This window comes from Bombyx mandarina, chromosome 03, assembly GCF_030267445.1.
Source record: "Bombyx mandarina strain Sakado chromosome 03, ASM3026744v2".
Classification (NCBI taxonomy): domain Eukaryota; kingdom Metazoa; phylum Arthropoda; class Insecta; order Lepidoptera; family Bombycidae; genus Bombyx; species Bombyx mandarina.
In genome coordinates this window covers 2,701,856-2,721,390 of record NC_143210.1, presented here as the reverse complement: position 1 = coordinate 2,721,390, position 19,535 = coordinate 2,701,856, and the positions used below count along the sequence as shown (strand labels likewise).

Sequence of the window (19,535 nt, the reverse complement as noted above, 5' to 3'; positions counted from 1 at the left end):
CGTGCTTCGCAGAATCTATCACCGGATCGGAAACGCGACCCACGGAGAAGATCCGGCGAGAAACTCAATGGGCTGTGTCTGTGGGTTAATATACTCGCCGAGCTCTTCGTCCCAAGCAACGGGTTCGACGAAATCGATGACCGGTGCTTGGGGTACCCAAAAGCACCGTTAGCTGATCGGGAGGATCCAAAATAACGTGTTTTGGGCGACATCGACTGTTTACCATTTGGTCCGCTGGATCAGCTATGTATATGACGGAGAGGCTAGTTCCATGGCGCTTTTAAAATGATGACGTCAGCGTCGTTGATGCTATTCTCTTCATTATTATCATTGCCTTTTATAGTGAAAGTAATTAAGACTCACTTTTCCAATGAATTCCATTTATTGCATTTCAAGTGTACAGCCATAACAACGGAGAGCTCTGCTGCGTTCGGCTGCTCGAGTCCAGGGCCCTGAAACTGCGATACTTTAAGACAATTTTTTTTGTATGGTATTAGCGCCATCTTGTAGCGGATACCCCAAAAAATATATGTTGTTAACGTTAAGGCATTTAATTATTGTATAACTAAACACAGGAAATAAATAATTAATAAATTATGATTTATTAATTATTTACGTCTATTGTCTTTGATAAAATTTTATTATAGAAAATAAATTTTGATAAATTTGAATTAAAAATAGTGTAAGAAGAAGTGATTTTATTGTAAAAAAAAGCAAGGGGTGCATGGCATCAGTAGTTATAAATATTTTATGAACAAATTTGAGTAGAAGTATTTTGATAATATCCTGAATAGCACCCCTCGCTTTTTTTACAATAAAATCACTTCTTATTACACTATTTTTGATTCAAATTTATTAAAATTTATTTTCTATTTTTAGTTTGTTTTTCTATAAAAGCGTATTTTTTTGTTTTTTTAAACTATTATTTACTTTTAATTTTTTAGTTGAATTTCAATTTTTTGTTTAATAAGTGCGCCAAATTTCGAGTTAATCCGACGTTTTGAAGGGGGTCAAAATCATGTTTAAAGATTCCGCCGTTACATACTAACATACAAACATCTGAAGCTAATAAACGCGTATTAAAAAGAAAACCGACTTTAAGCAAATAAAATCCGGTATCATCAATGTTGTCGAAGTCAATTAAATATGCATTATTAAGGATAACTCAAAAACGAGTGGTCATCAGATTATGATAAAACTGAAACGGGCGGAGATTGCATTGATACGAGAAGCATCAACTTGCAAATAAAATGAGAATCAGTTCACCTGGAAAAAAGTTCGGCGGTAACACACATAACAGTCGAATTGAGAAGCTCCTCTTTTCTTTGGAGTCGGTTCTAAATCATACGAGCTGCCAATATTCAGGAACTCCGTACAAAACAGATTTAGTGGTGAACCGAATGCTTCGATACGACAAACTTCGGAACTAACGCGAGGGTACAGCACACGGATGAAGTTTTCGCATGGCAACACGCTCCATGCACGATTCCAATGTTGGCCACACTGAATACACGCTCCATTTAACAATTCAATTCAGATGATTAGTGAACGGGAGGAGGGCATATTGGGATATGTTCAAACTCGTACGTGTAGAACTTTGGTAGGAAATTCAAATACCTACTAGATGTTTAGTTGTTTTAGTGTAAATCTCTAATATAAAGCACTGCTCATAGTGGCTGAAAAAAAACTGTTTTTATGTTTTATGCGTGAACAAGGCCTCTGGCCTCTGGTGATGTCATTGGAGCCTTGAGACACGATGGTCGCCTAATGCATGCATCAGCCCGCTAAGTTTCTCACCGAATCTTCTTAGTGGTTCGCGATTCCGAACCGGTAGTAGGTTCATTCGCGAAGCAGCTGCTCTTGAATTGTTAGGTCACCTTTGGAGGCGCTCGGGCAGCTGTTATCAAATCCCGCCTGTCCTGGTGAAACTGGAAAGGTCTCCGGGACCACCAGTAATCTACCAATCATTAAAAAAACACTATATTAAATTCTGGACTGTAGGTTGCAGAAAAATCAATGCGAATAGCACTTCCTGGTTTATATGTCAAAAGAAGTCACTTTTTCTTCGTTAGAGAATTTCTAACTAATAAATATGTCAACTATAATCAAATGTCAAACAGAACTATAAGCTTTAGTCGTCGTGGCCTAAAGGATAAGACGTCCGGTGCATTCGTATCTAACGATGCAACGGTGTTCGAATCCCGCAGGCGGGTACAAATTTTTCTAATGAAATACGTACTTGACAAATTTTAATTTTCACGGTTGACTTCCACGGTGAAGGAATAACATCGTGTAATAAAAATCAAACCTGCAAAATTATAATTTGAGTAATTACTGGTGGTAGCACCTCTTGGGAATCCGCACGGGTAGATACCACCACCCTGCCTATTTCTGTCGTGAAGCAGTAATGCGTTTCGGATTGAAGGGTTGGGCAGCCGTTGTAACTATACTGAGACCTTAGAACTCATATCTCAAGGTGGGAGGCGGTATTTGCGTTATAGATGTCTATACGGGTTCCGGTAACCACTTAACACCAAGTGGGCTGTGAGCTCGTCCACTCATCTATGCAATAAAAAATAATAAATAATAAAAAGCTAGAATTACGCGGAATTTGTGAACTGAATTAGCTATATTCTGATACATTAAGTTTTTCTTTTTTTTTTTCCTACCTAAGCTGATAGCCCTAGCGGCTATGTCAGCGTAACCCTAACTTTAGTAGGTGAGCTCACGGGGCTCAAACCTGACGATGTTGCTAACACGAACCCTAGCAAGAGCCGTGCTTCGCAGAATCTACCATGTGATCGGAAACGCGACCCACTGAGAAGATCCGGCGAGAAACTCAGTGGGCTGTGTCTGAGAGTTAATTTACTCGTCGAGCCCTTCGTCGCAAGCGACGGGTTCGACGAGAACGGTGACCGGTGCTTGAAGTACCTAAAAGCACCGTCAGTGGATCGGGAGGATCCGAGATGACGTGTTTTGGGCGACGTCGCCTGCTTTCCATTCGGTCCGCAGAATCGGGAATGATACATTAAACAAGTATAAATGAAATTATATACACCGATATACGAATATTTATGTGTTCGAGTCCTTAGAGACTTGATTTCTGGTCACCCTGACGAGACTACAAGCTCCATTGAACGCTAACCTGCACCTGCTTCACTCTAACGCCTCTATTGTCCCTCCCTTGGATAACGTTTTAGGGACGATTCGAAGCGGATATTTTTAAAATAATTTTCTTTTTAATAACGCTTGTTGGCTTCTTGTAATTTGTTTTCATTGTAGACAGCCAAGCACACAGCCATAGTGGTTAATGGTCACCGTAGCTCATCGATGCTAGCTATATCAGGAACACAGTCAAGCTGCGTAAAGGAATATGGATGTATGCATAGTGTGTAGATTTTTTTAGCAGGGCTGTTGCGTTCTTTTAAAATAATACATTTATTTTAACATAGCTTTGAAGTAACATAACTGGGTTAAGGAAAACTAGAAAAGACATAATATAAAACCCTGCATTTCACAATTTGAACTCGCCGTGGCTTAAAGAATAAGACGCCCGGTGTACCTACTCTTATCAAGCGATATGAATGTACCGGGGTTCGAATACCACAGGCGGGTATCAATTTTTTCTAATGAAATACGTATTTAACACATTTTCACGAATATTTTCCTCGGTAAATGTAGCAAGCAGATCATGCAATAGAAATGAAGTCAAAATTTGCGCAATTACTATACAACTGAGACATGGACTCGTTCAAGTGTCACGCTGTATGATGGAATTAATGTTGGGATGACTATGGACTCCAGTAACCACTTAACACCGGGTGGACTGTAAGATCATTATCCGTGTGCGCAATAACAAAAAATGCCTCTTACCTGAAGGGTAGGCAACGTACTGGCGTCCCTGGTGACCGTGGGCGGCGGTGAATCACTTACCATCAGGTGACCCGTCTTGCTGGTTTGCCTCTTAGCTGTTATAAAAAATTAAAAAAATGCAACCCAAATTTTGCGTTACTTGGCATATTACGAAGCCATCACCGACACAAATGACAGTTGACTTTTAAAATGGACACATTTAGGATAATCGAATCATAGACCAAGAATTCAAATTAAATGAAACGGAAAATTTCATTCGGACAGCCCTCAATACGGAACTCCCTCGGAACCTTACGATTTAGACTTCGCTGTTGGCTATACTGTTTGTAATTCAGTCTTGATTGTTGGCCATCCTGATGAGATTATTCGCTCGCTTCGCTCGACTCGCTCCATTTAAAACCACACTTCACCTCACGTCCGTGCTGTGTTTAAATATAAATGTTGGTTAGACATTTACTACGAAAGATATATTTAGTAAACAAAGATATGTGAAATTTTAATGCAATTAAGCAGCGTGTCATAAAATATTAGATTCTATGCTTAGTACATAGCTACGTGCCGATGTTTATTAGGTGGTTTTAGGAACCTCAAGCACCGGTCATCGTTCTCGTCGAACCCGTCGCTTGCGACGAAGGGCTTGACGAGTAAATTAACCCACAGATACAACCCACGGAGTTTCTCGCCGGATCTTCTCAGTGGGTCGCGTTTCCGACCCGGTGGTAGATTCTGCGGTTCGTGTTAGCAATGTCGTCAGGTTTGAGCCCCGTGAGCTCACCTACTAGTTAAGGTTACGCTGAAATAGCCTCTCAAGGCTATCTATCAGCTTAGGTAGGGAAAAAATATGTTTATTAATAGATAGTAATCTGAAAATTCAGTACAATTTCACCGAAGTACCGACTAAACGAGCACAGCAAAAACAACTCTTAGCAAGATGAGTTCTATCGTTTCTCAGTCGTAAAACAAGATTCGTTCTCGTAACCTATGCCCTGTTAGAGCAGCGCGTGAGCCATCGAGCGGTTTTTACGACCGCGCGGCACACAGCCGGCATTGCCAAGCCCCCCTAACGAGCCAAACATAAAATAAAGCATAAACCTTCTGTAATACGAATGAACTGTGTTTATGTCGTCTTCTTTGCTTCTATTAAACGTAACTATTAAAGACGTTTGTTGTTTAACAAGATATTATATATTTTATTATGAAATTTATTACGAGTATCTATCTCACTTTTCATTATTCTGTTTTAGTATAAATATGTCTGGGAATTGCTCAAAAAACCATTAGTATTCTTTTGATTTATTATGACAGGCTTATGTGCAAGACCTTAAAAAGCTGATGACCTCATCACCCATGGATGAGTACGGTACCATCATTCTTCATGTTACCGCAAAGCAATAATGATTTCCAGTTTGAACGGTAGTGGGGTCCTTATGTATCTCGAGCTAGGCAAAGGCATTCACGTCATTCAGCCTACTGTGACTGTGAATTCGTTTACCTACGAGAGCGGATTAAAAAAAAAACATGATTTGCAACTACTCGACCGCTTTTCTAATTTGGGCTGACGATAAACGAACGCCCTTGCAGATTTATCGACGAAACTAGGACATAGATAGTAAAACTTGATACTGCATTCGCGAGACGATATATTCTTCCAAACAGTTGACGTACGTGGTTGGGGAACTGAGCCTGATATATACCAACAATAAGGACAAAGTGTAGTGTTTAATGCATTGCGGAGTGAGCAAGTGATGTTATTGTGTTTGAAAAAAAGTGAAAACACGCGATAATGTATTAATAGAATCGGTGAGCTCAAGTTTTTCAAACGTCTTTGTATACAAATAAATAATGAAATATATTTTTTTCCGAATTATTAGTACATGCGCATTATCATCGTACAAACCGTCTTTGCCAAAAATCTTGTCGATCCGCTGCTTAGTTACTGAAAGATAGACTAAATAACAAAGCTTTTTTGCATTGAGCTTTTTAAATTAACATCTTTTTTAAGTGCTGGTGCTGAACCATCCAAAAACGTGGCTGATATTTGTTTAGTGTTATGATTTGTGTCGCTTCGGTTGTGATTGATAACATGATCTGCTCTGCCCAATAATAAAATCGATTCGTGCAATAATTCCTCACGTTGTGGACTCTCAAATCGCGAAAATACCGTAGCCTTAAAAAAAATTATATTTTTTATATATTTTTTATTTAAACCCATTACCTAATTTGTTACAAAACTTGATGAGGTTGGTTAAAAATGCATTCTCGGCGTTCACCTTACGCGCGCACAATTCAATAGCATTGTAAATGTTATATCACATTCATCTCGTCTGAATATTTACTATGATTAGATCCGAGCAACTACTTTTTTTATTATTATACCTACTGAAGGTAAAATCCTCAAATCTGTTCGTGTCGTCATCGCGGTGAGAGTGGCTACTTAAACACACAATATTCCTTTTATTAATTGACTTTTGGCTAGTCAGCAACGCTCCCCCCGCTTAAATAAAACGACTTATCGCGTACTTTGATGGTAGTGCACTAGGAAACTCTCTTGAAGTTCGACAATTATAGAAAACTCCAACTCCAAACTCCATAAAGAACATAGGAACTTAACAAACAACATTGTTAGGTATAGTTTTTGTTTATTTTATTTTTATTGCATAGGTGGTTGGACGAGCTCACGGCCCACCTGATGTTAAGTGGTTACCGGAGGCCATAGATATCTACAACGTAAATGCCGCTACCTACCTTGAGATATGAGTTCTAAGGTCTCAGTATAGTACAGCTGCCTCACCCTTCAAACAGAAACGTATTACTGCTTCACGGCAGTGGTAGGCAGTGTGGTGGTACCTACCCGTGCGGGCTCATCAAAGGTGCTACCACCAGTATTTAAGCAAATTATAATTTTGCTGGTTTGATCTTTATTACACGATGCTATTCCTTCACCGTGGAAGTCAATCGTGAAAATTTGTTAAGTACGTATTTCATTAGATAAATTGGTACCTGCCACCAGGGATTCGAACACCGGTGAATCTCTAGATACAAATGCCCCTGACGTCTTATCCTTTAGGCCACGACGACTATTATAAGTTTGCCGATTTGATGACGTAATAATGTACTCTAACAATAATCACATTACGCAAGCTTCAAAACTAAAAACTTATAATACGGGTCACGTAAACAAATAATGTTTTCGTGTGGCTTATGGTCGGGTACAACCGTACCTGATAATATCGAAGCGGACTGACACGTACACATGAAAGTAAATTCGGAGAAACCTTCCATTAACAAATAATTGGTTAGATTAGACCAATTAATAAAATTCTCATTTCAAAAGAAATTTGAAGGCAGTATTTTTTTTTGGAGGTCGCTAAAGAACCTTCTGGAAACGTCTTTTTGTCTCGATATGTTTGGCGGCAGATATAGATAAGGTAGTGGGCTCACTTATGCGCAAAATTCCGGGTGCATTTGTAAATCCACGCTAGACTAGCAAGTTGCTAAAGGTATTCTACATGTAACATTTATGTACATAATAAACTACCAGAATCTTTATGTATCGGCTTTCTTCTTCTGACCTTGGGATTAAAGAGAGATAGAGAACTTGCTGTTCAGATAACGTAGGAAACTAAAAATTAGTAACATATACATGTAAAGAAAAACCTTCATAGTCTAAAACTCTTTAGTTTTATAAAAAGGTTTTTTCTTATACGTCATTCAGTGAAGTTTGACATTCAGTAAAAAGAAAATTCAGTTTGTTTAAAAACATTAATTTTATTAGATTAAGGGCTTTAAATGTTGTTTTCTCATTATACACATAACAGACAACGCAATTAAGTATTTTATTGTTTTTTATCCTGGAGTACCCAATATCATTATATAAATTTGATTTTTAAACCCAATGAATTTGTCGGCAGATTTTGTCAGTGGGTCACGATTGAAATAGGACTAGGGCAGATGTTAGCAAACTCTCTCAGCCCTATGAGCTCGTCCATCAGTCAAAGCGAAACCAGAATTGTTCGCGTAGAGTACTGGTATATAAACTCTACGTAATAAATACATATCGACGCTTGAAAGGCAAACGTGACTAAACGACAATACGTGAACTCTACAGTAGACTAATTTAAAGTTGAAATACCTGAAAAAAATTCTATTTTAACGAATCTAGCTGTAGGATTGAAATGATTTTAATAGATCTAGAAATATATATTTTTTGCGCATCGAATATGGTTATTGCCTATCATTTATGTATAAAGCAGTTATTGTCGCTTAGTCACGTTTGCCTTTCAAGCGTCGATATATATGGTTAGTGTGAATAGTAACTTTACTGTTGTTTCTGTGTCTTTAAAGTCTTAATTTCAGAACATCCTAATTAACGTACATTAAAGTTAAATGGAAATAGATAGTGCTCAATGTTTTCCTTTTCACGGCGGCAGTGTAAGCTCGGATAAGTCGTTATGAAAAGCCACCCTTCGCCTATATACAGGATGTGGCCGAAACTCAGGTACGCAGGTCCCTTCCTAATTAACACGACCTGTATCTGTACAATGTTATCGTAAATTTAGAATATTACGGATGATAACTTAATTATTTAGTTAATGATTAATTATGTGCTACCGACTTTTTAATAATCTAATATGAATAACTGACGTTAAAGTTTTATTATCTATAAATTAATACGTGAAGCAAAAACTTTGTATCCTTTTTACGAAAAATGCGCGGACGGAGGAGTGTGATGAGTACAGAATGTTAAATTCTTTTTTAAATTGTGCATAAAAAATACATTAAATCAATAAAAACATATATTACACACACTGCCGTGTATTTGACACAAACACGCATACATACTATTTGTTTATTGACAAACTTTTCTTATTGCTTATTTTCTTTGGTCAAATTGAGAACAGATTAAATATTACTTGTCTTTATTAATATTTGTCTAAAGTGTAGTCTTGGCGAAATATGTGATTATAGAAATATAATAAATTGTCTTTAACAATAGATTCATAGTACTTATTAGTCGTATGAGAGTATAAATTTAGTGACAGTCGCGGATCGTGTGTTCACAAGTGCTCACGATGGACGACGGTTCGCTATTGTCGACTGTCAATAACGGGGACCGCGTTCGCATCGTTAAAATTTAAGTGCTGTGAAGTTCATTGGTGAACAGTAACAATGGTGAAAAAGGACAGTGATTGCCTGTTAGAACTTTTGACTTTGCTATGCGACCAGCCGCCTGCTAAACGAAGGGTAACCAGAAAAGGTAAGAGAAACGATGTATGATATAACTTTGATGTGATGTACACCTTCTAACCCGACGTAGGTACGACCATCCAGCTATTGCAAAGATATCACGCGTTCTAGTTTGACGGAACTCTTGCCTCAAGGTGGGCGACGGCTATCACGTGATGTCCATGGACTTCTTCAGAAAACGATAAAAGCCAGGCTTAAATAACAAACAGATAAACAGCGAACCGCAATGGACTGCAAACGTTCTTAATTTATAAACATTGAATCTATGCTTCTGCTATCAAAATAACCTGATGTATCGAGATAAAAATCCTACGACGCTACGGACATCAGTAACCCCCATTCATGAAGGTCGTATAGTGGACTGTAGGATTAGGATGGGCAAGGAACTTAATAAATAAACTCGCGAGGATTGCACGTATAATTTTTTTATTTTTGGAAATTTTATAATTCGCGTACAATAGAACGGAATAAAGAGAATTACAAATCTAAGACATTCCAAAATTCAAAATTCAAAAGTAATGTCAAAAACCACAACAATAAAAAAGGTTCATACCAATTTGTTGGGTTGCCACTAGGTCGCACACTCTATACTTACATACTCCCTAACGAAATGCTTCCGAAAAAATAATTAAAAAGCAACGTCTCTAAATCGTTCTTATCTCGCTTATCTCGGCGACCTTGATCTGTCGAAAGTGATAATTATCATAAAAATATAACCTACTTACTTCCTTTTAATATAGGTTATCTGTGTACGCGCATAAAAAATGTTTTAGATATTCTTATAAAAAACATAGATAATCATAGACATAACAAACGGCCTTGCATAAAAATACCTAATAAGTACCTATGTATTTTAAAAAAAAAGTCGTTGATCTATGATGTTGATAATGGTTGGAATTCTGTCGTGCATTTTCTCCTGTCGAAGTTTATAGGAAGACCTCCGTCTCCTTTGTGAAAGGTGAAAATATTGTGACCCTAGATTTAGGTATTTAAGTGTAGTGTGCTCAAGAAAAATCACGGCTGATAAAATGGTAGATTGGTAGAATGGTAGAATGGTAGATTTGTTAGAATTTTAAAGGTGAACCTAAGGTTTTTCATACCTTCTCTCGCATCAACGTAAGTTGTATATTTTGTTTATAAAACGATATCTCAGATTGTTTATTGTCACTGGTATTGCAATGCCCGGCTTTAACCTCTCTAGGTCGGTGAAGAGAGATCCCGTTCCACGACGCCCTTCATGCGGCCAATGATCGGAGGCACTGGCGGGACATTACAAGGAGTAAAATCATGTCGAATTATAATTATAATGGTCACGACCCTCAGCAGTGAGGAAACGACGCGAGGAGGAGGTCGGTGAAGGTATCATCGTTACGTACACAAAATAAAGTCTTTTTTCCGCTGGGAAAATCAGTGTTTACTGGAAAATCGATAATGATGCAGCGTTTACATGTTACACACGAAACGGACTATCGTATTTTTCATTTAATTTGTTGTGGCTGAACGTTATCGCATTGATACAGCAAAGACAACGAGTTCGTATCGCGATAACGCCCAAACAGTACACGGTTACCTCCGAAACGGTTGTTTGCTATCGAAAAAAAAGTACAAAAAGAAAATCGTGTTTTTTTTTTTTTTCGAAAAATCACACGATTCCAAATTTAATAGCGCGTTTAGCTTTTTCGGTTTCGAACGGTTTTCACGATTATTACTAATAATTTTTGCGCGTATTTAAAAACGGCTTCTCCCGAAATGTGATTGGTGAATTTTGGGTATAGCGAACGATGTCGCTAGTTTCGACGGCAGTTGACAAGATGAGTACGTTTTGGACTGAGTTCTTGAATGCGGCCGCGAGTCACCCGTTCCCGTCTGTGCCGGGGGATTTACTCTCGCCTTTCGACTTGCCCGATAACGGTAAATCTGTTTTAGTTTTAAATTAGAAATTTAGATGGCGCTAGTAGTGTTTAAGGTTTTCGGTTCCTCTTCTTATTGCGGCTTTTATCTAACGTAATCTAGCCTACCTATGCAAGCAACACTAGTTCCAGCAAGGGCAATGCTTCGCTGAATCTACCAAAGAATTGAAATCGCGACCCACTGAAAAGAGAGAGAGAGTATTCTTTATTGTACACCAAAAAACAAACAGTGCGATACACACAAGAGCGAGAGAGAAGAGAAGATCCGACGAGAAACTCAATGGGCTGTCTGTGTCTGTAGATTAATTATCTCGACGAACCCTTAGTCGCATTCGACGGGTTCGACGAGAACGGTGACCGGTGCTTGGAATATCTATATAACCAGATTGGATCGACACAATATTTATCCATGCTCTAGTTTGAGATGAATGGGAAAGTCGAGGGGAAAAGATCTCGCGGACGATCTCCGACCTTATAAAATCTGTGACTCAATCCAACATAAATGATTGCTGTCACTCTGTGAAACACCGTGCCACATGGCGTCACATCGTGAGAGCATCGGTGTCGCAGGATTCGACTGGTATATGACCACGACCGCTCTATGAAGAGTGTACGACTAGGAAGAAGAGTTTGATTTGGCTTCTAGCTTCACACTCGCTACACTCCTTGAAATTGACAGATGACGCTACACTGATAAATGAATGAATGACAGATTGACGCTATCATCATCACGCCTTTGACAATGTAAATACGTAATGAAGAGGTTATCACACACAAGTCATTATAATAGACTAGCCGCTCAATAGTGTATAGTGGAAAACAAATTACGTAGCTAAAACGATGAGTTCACTAATCTTTGAACGCTTCAAGGACGTATTAATTACACAGATCAATCACAAAGGTATATATCTAATTAACGTAATTAAACTGTTTCTATGTTGTATTCAGATATTGAACATTCCCTTTCATACGTAATTGCAAACGTTGTAAACATTTTGTGTTTCTGTACGTAATATTTGTTTGATTCGATTAGAATACGCAGCGACATATATTTTTGTTGGTAGCTTGTCGTTTGTCAGTTATTAATCAATGTTACCAACAAATAATAATAAAAACGTACGAAAAGGATCGAATACGGAAACCGTTTTTTTTTATTATTTTTTTTTTTGTCAAGACCAGTGCTTCTCCTTTTGATCGAAATACGAATCGCTCAAACAATTCGTTTCTCGAATAAAAAGTTTTGAAGTGAAAGATTTTCCTTATCCCAGAACGATGATTAATTAAAGATTCGTGGATTCCATTTATAAAATTTCAAATGCTAATTCCGCTTTGATTAACTTTGGGGATAACTTTTGCCGCTGACAAAGCAAACTCGAAAGTTGTTAAGGTAAGATGTATCTTTTGACCGTGGGCAGTCTTAACAAGGGGAATGGTGCGCGATCCTAAACAAACACTCGTCAAAGACAAGATAGAAACTTGAAAATCTTAATTGCGGACATGACGGCAGTGATTCATTTACGCCTAGGCCCGCGGGTCCCGGGGCAATTTTTTTTAAATGCCAAAATTTCAGAGACGCAAAAAAGCAAAGACAGTCAGTCTCCTTTGAAAATGAGTTCAGATTAATCGTTCTAAAAAAATTCTATGCAATATTCATAATAATATAATAATCTATTTTTTTCTATTTTTTTTTATTTACTTTACAATCTATGAGTACGATATAATTTTTTTAATAGTCTTTATCGAATGACTTTACTTTTTGTTTTATTACGGAAATTAATCATATGCTTACAAAGTGTTTAATAATTACTAAATTTAAATGATTTCGTAATTTGTTTTAAGCTTTAAATAAATATCGTTTTTGTATTTATTCAAATGTCAGCACATATTTTTTTTTAACAAAAATATTTTTTTATAGAAAATATATATCCCATTTTTTTCATATTCAATTCTATATGCATTGCTCAAACTAACTGAAAGAAAAAAGAAAAAAAAATACTCTGAGCAAATAAAGTTATTTTAAATTTAAAATAACTCAAGTCCTAAAATCTGTGATCATTAATTGCATCACGGGATATTTATTGAACATTAATCATGACATATTAAAACTACTTTCACGATATAATTTGGCGTTTGTTATTTGATTGCTTAATATTTTCAACGTTTCAAATACTTTAGTTTTCGTGATCACCTTTTTTTTTTCGTGCCTAAGCTGATAGCCTTGAGAGGCTATATCAGCGTCGCCTTAACTAGTAGGTGAGCTCACGGGGCTCAAACCTGATGACGTTGCTAACACGAACCCTAGCAAGAGCCGTGCTTCGCAGAATCTACCACCGGATCGGAAACGCGACCCACCGAGAAGATCCGGCGAGAAACTCAGTGGGCTGTGTCTGAGGGTTAATTTACTCTTCACAACGGCGGATCCAGGGGGGGGTCATGACCCCATGACCCCCCCCCTGAGCTGGTTCCAGGACTTAGGTGAACCACTAATTGAACATAATGATTTTATTTATATATTTTGTTACTATACAGATTTTATGTAACTATATGTAGTTTTTAACCCTCCGACACAGCCCACTGAGTTTCTCGCCGGATCTTCTCGGTGGGTCGCGTTTCCGATCCGGTGGTAGATTCTGCGCAGTACGGCTCTTGCTAGGGTTCGTGTTAGCAACGTCGTTAGGTTTGAGCCTGAGGTATGCCTTCAATATTTAATTAATTTAATATAATATAATAACTTTGTATGATGGCAAGCGTTTGGGAACGAGCGCATCGAAAATTTGACTATGTGACCCCCTCCTGGCGCCAAAGCTGGATCCGCCCTTGACTCTTCAAGCCCTTCGTCGCAAGCGACGGGTTCGACGAGAACGATGACCGGCGTGATCACCAACGAGAATAGTATTACTTATACAGCGCCCCTAGCGGCAAACGTAGGCAAACGTTCCAACTCCATACAAATCTGAGTTAACTTTTACGCTATCGAGAACGTAAAAAAACTCGCGCTAAGCCTACAGATATTGCTTACACAGTCGAGTATTAAGAAAAAAATCACCAAGATCAAATTAAAAGGCTTCAAGTACCATTGACAACACAAAAACTTCGCTAACATACGGTCGACTTCATTTAAACTACTCTTACAGTTAAAACTTCCGTTTTTATTGTCATTACAAAGAACTTTAAAAGCTATTGAAAACTGTAAAATTTGTTTTAAATATATTTTGACGACCGTCTGGTGTAGTGGTAAGTGACATGGTCACTACACAAGGGGGTCGCGGGTTCGAATCCCGCCAAGGGAAGATATTTGTATGATAAATATAAATGTTTTTTCCAGGGTTATGGATGTACTATATTAAATTTATGTATGTGTATAATAAAAATCTTACATTTATTTCCGTTACCTGGTACCTGTAACACAAGTTCTTTACGAACTTATCACGGGACCAGTTAACGTGGCGTGATTGTTAGTAAATATAAAAAAATATATATAAAAAAAAAAAAAATATATTAGTAAAGGATTCGCGAAAACCGGTGAAATTACTATACAGTTAACTCTTCGTGATCACACTTTCCTTATAATAATATACCTTTGCTCTTACGGGAGCTTTTAGAACGACTAACGTTGTATTGACCGACAGGGCTAAAGATTGAAACATTCCTATTGCCAAATAAACACTTATTTTACCAGTAATTGTGACGGTAGTATTCATATAATCAAACTAAACACTTCAATGTACTAAACTTCTATCGCCCTAAAGTGAGATATGATTTTAATGCAACGATTTTTTTTCGATTAGGAAATTGCATTATATTTGAGCCTACGTTTTCTGATTGAGTCTTTTATTTATTTATTTATTTAACTTCATGCACAAAGGTACAATGGCGGACTTAATTCCTAAGGCATTCTCTACCAGTCAACCAAGGGTGGTGTAGAGAATCCTGTGGTAGGTGCATTACTTTATGTGAAAATAACCAAATTGATAATAATATAAAATTTACACATATATCTATTCGTATATTCACATACATATTCATATACACACTTAAACACAACATAAAAATATAACAAATTTATCAGAGAAGTCTTTTATAGAGTCTTTTAAGATGAACAAAACGTAAACACTCGCACGCACGTAGCATGCTCCCGTACGCGACCTTGTAAGGGCATATGAATCTTTATTCTATATTATATCGTACGATAAACATAGCCATAGCTCAAACACACTATCGCATTATCATTACATTTCTTATCGACGAAAGGTGATAAATATGCATTCTCTTTAGCTGTGTTCCTGCTCTTGTCTGACAACAAATGTACGTATCATTTGAGAACCGAATCATTCGGTCATCCCTTTAATCTTATCGATAAAAAAAAAACATCGATATCTCATTGAGAAATCACGCGGATCAGCGCAGCGTTTCTATTGGAAAGAGCGTTTTATCTAATCAATTCACACAGTGCGAAGAAATGTTTTCAAGGAAACGAACGTGTTTTAATTTGAAAAAAAGTTTCGATTGTAATTTTCTTAACATTACGTTTGCCTTGACCTATATTAGTGATGTGCTCGGTTAGTTGATGTATCGATATGAAAGTACCGGCGGTGCCGTGGTCCGAGACAGTGCAGTGTATCACTAGTTGCGCACAGAACTCGTTCTGCTGCGGCTTGGGTTTGTGTGAAACTATCGCCGTGGCATATCCCTATTTGACTCCGCTGCCGAATTTCAGTGTCGTGATAGAAGCGCCGACCTACGCACGCCGATGTCAGTATGAATACGCTCATATTTATATATCTCTTTAGTATTAAACTTTGATTGAACGTAGATTAAGACAATTTCTATTGTTATTATTGAACCCGGTCCATTTTGCTTCGGCTATGATCGCTCCAAAACGGGATCGATGGAGACAGCTGGTTGACGGAATCGGACGGAGTCGTGATCCTCAGCAATGAGGGACCGATTGAAGAAAGAGTTGATCGCTACCGAACTCACCCACCTGCTCAGCCAATCTGAAGATTTTCAGAAATTTCATCGAAGTGGGTCCAGCCCACTTACTTACAGTCCAGTACACTACATACACACATTGACTTTAAATGTACAGATAATGAAATAACTATTCCGTCTACCTAAGACCTTTAGACGTTTTACTGGTGGTAGGTCGTCTTGTGAGTCCGCACGAGTAGGTACGTCAATTTCTTCCGTGAAGTAGTAATCCACCATTTTTAAAATCCACTGCGAGGTGAACCGCTTAGATACTGCCTCTTTGTACTGTCCGACGATCTTATTATCTATACTAATATTATAAAGAGGAAAGATTTGTTTGTTTGTTTGTTTCGAATAGGCTCCGAAACAACTGGACCGATTTGAAAAATTCTTTTTCCATTAGAAGCCGACATTGTCCCTGATAACATAGGCTACTTTTTTTATTTTATTTTTTATTTTATTTTTTGGTTTCATGTGTGTTTTAATGTTTCCGAAGCGAAGCGAGGGCGGGTCGCTAGTGTTGTATAAAGTGCAAAAATACAAAGACAAACAAAGATAAGAGAGAAAAATATAGTTATTTAATCTATATATTAACACGTGAAGCAAAAACTTTGTACCCCTTGTAGGGACACAGCTTAGTTTTTTTTTTTTTCCAACCTATGCTGATAGCCTTGAGAGGCTATTACAGCTTCGCCCTAACGTTTGTAGGTAAGCTCACGGGGCTCAACCGGAGAGTTGCTAACACTGACCCTAGCAAGAGCAGTGCTTCGCAGAATCTACCACCCGATCGGAAACGCGACCCACTGAGAAGATCCCACAGCTTAGTAGCGTATGCGGTTTTGTACATCGCTTGCATTAGTCAGTCGTACATAACCCACCCGACACGTCAGACACTTGTGACAATATACAGAGTAAAATTGGAACTAACTTGTTTTATTAATAAAGGTCAGTTAACACCCGTTACATTACATCAGCAACCGTATATTATTTACATCGCTACCAGAAACCGTACACCCCTTTTTACGAAAATTGCACAGACGGAGAAGAACTAGCCCACTGAGTTTCTCGCCGGATCTTCTCAGTGGGTCGCGTTTCCGATCCGGTGGTAGATTCTGCGAAGCACTGCTCTTGCTAGGGTCAGTGTTAGCAACTCTCCGGTTGAGCCCCGTGAGCTCACCTACAAACGTTAGGGCGAAGCTGAAATAGCCTCTCAAGGCTATCAGCATAAATAAGAAAAAAAAAGAAGGAGAAGAATGAAATTTCCCACACTTATAGAGAATATAGAGAAGGAGTGCAAACTGCTAATATATTTTTTTAAATTATGCGTTAATAATACATTAAATCAATAAAAAAACATTACACACACATCCATGCATTTGACACACACATATGTATACTCTTTGTTTATTGTCAAACTTTTGTTATTGCTTGAAGTCTGTAGTCTGTAGTCAAATTGAGAATAGCTAAATTGTTTATTTTTAATATTATTTGTCTATAGCGTAGCCTTGGCGAAATCTTTGATTAAAGAAGTATAATAAATAGTCTTTGATAATAGAATGATAATAGAACCATAATGATGTTCAAACTTATAATTTCAATTCATTTTATAGTCGAATTTCGATTTCTGCGGGACACCTGGGCGCACGTCCAATTATAACTTAAAAACGTAAAATATATAAATATTAACAAACTTTTAAAGCAATGTTTCGTTGCTATCGCCTTATACGGTACGATTATAATTGGCAAAGTTTGAATTGGATGGATTCGTTTCTGCGAAATTGCTAGCACCTAGGTCGCACACGGCGGTCGAACACCGCGAGGAAAAGAAACAGAATTAAAACCTTTAAACTTGTGAAACATAACTTTTAAGCTATTGCACAGCTTTTATCGCGGGCCTTGAGCGCGGCGACCGAATCATGAAATTCCCTTACGAAAAAAACCTAACACCCCTCACTCCGCCTACCATGTAGCTCGCGTTCAACACATTCACACGTTGCGTTTGTGTAGTGTTTGTGAATAAGCGCGTGGCGTGACGTCACACTGCATGCGCATCGTGAAAAGTCTGCCCATCTCTCTCTCGCGCGGTCTAGCTTATGAGTGTGAAGGGGACAGTTAATGTTTTGCTTTTATTAATATTTAATATAGCGTGGTCTTGTTTTATTATTGTTTTAATATTAAATTATCATTGTCTAATTATAATTGCATAAGTTGATAAAAAATGCTATGCAGTAGCTTTACCGCGGCAGTTCCCGAGTGCCACACGTTTGTTTTTTTTTCTTCATAAAAGCCCGCTGCTCTTTATACTGGTTATTCTTACTGGTGGTAGGACCTCTTGTTAGTTCACACGGATAGGTACCATCACCCAGCCTATTTCTGTCGTGAAGCAGTAATGCGTTTCGGTTTGAAGTGTGGTGCAGCCGTTGTAACTATACTTGAGACCTTAGAACTTAAATCTCAAGGTGTGTGGCGCATTTACGTTGTGGATGTCTATGGGCTCCAGTAACCACTTAACACCCGGTGGGCTGTGAGCTCGTCCACCCGTCTAAGCAATAAAAAAAAATAAAAAAAATACTCGTCTTATTCGGTACTGACAATAATGACGTGTATTTGCAAACAAAACCAATTATCGTTCTGTAAGAAAACAAATGACTTTCAATAGGTATTTAAAACAATACATGAACGAAATAAATAGTAAAAATGTAACAGAAATATTTCAACACCAACATTGCCACTCTGTATTCCTATCGCGTTCTTTATTTAGAAAGCTAAATTGAGATGAGTTTCTTTCTTATTCTAAATTAAATGTCGTTCACTCGATTTGCGGTAATACATTTTAAAATAACTCTAATCAAATGTGTATATTTCAATTTTAATTACTTATTTAGTTGATACTCTATTACTGGTGGCTGGGCCCGCACGTGTAAGTTACAGTACCCTGCCTAAAAAGTAGTAATGCCACCCGGCTTATAAGTTGGCATAGACATTGTCTACTACAGATTTAGAACTCCTTTCTCAAGGTAGGTAGTGGTATTCACCGTATAAGCCCAAAGAGGGGCTCCACTAAACGCTTAGCCTCAGATGGATCAAACGTCTAAGCAATAACAAAACAAAACAACATCACCGTACTAAAGTTTACGAACTACGGTGTTTCCCGAGCGCTATGACATGTCCTTCCTCGCTAACGCTATGACATGAGTAATTAACGGTAGGCAGCGGCTTGACTCTACCCCCATGGGCGACTGTAACCACTCACCATCGAGCTGGCCGTATGGCCTGCAAGGACAATAAAAAAAGGACTAAAACGCTGAAATCAGGACCAATAAAAATTCAGATTTTATCAGTACTGTGTATAATACTACAGTCTGAATATGTATTTAATTAATATGTCTAGTGTATAGGCGATGGTGCTACAATTACATTCTAAACTGTCCAAACCACGGATATGTATATTAAAAAATATAAAAAATATACTAAATTTTGACATCTACCAACATTTTCACGGTTTGACATCGTTAGCTGACTTTTGGCGGGAAC

The 19,535-nt window shown here is 37.9% G+C and overlaps 1 protein-coding gene across 3 annotated transcripts in view; it reads left to right on the top strand.

Moving 5' to 3' along the window:
* The window catches only part of aPKC (protein kinase C iota type), a 227,409-nt gene that overhangs the window by 168,050 nt on the left and 39,824 nt on the right, over positions 1-19,535 (top strand). The window lies entirely within an intron of this gene.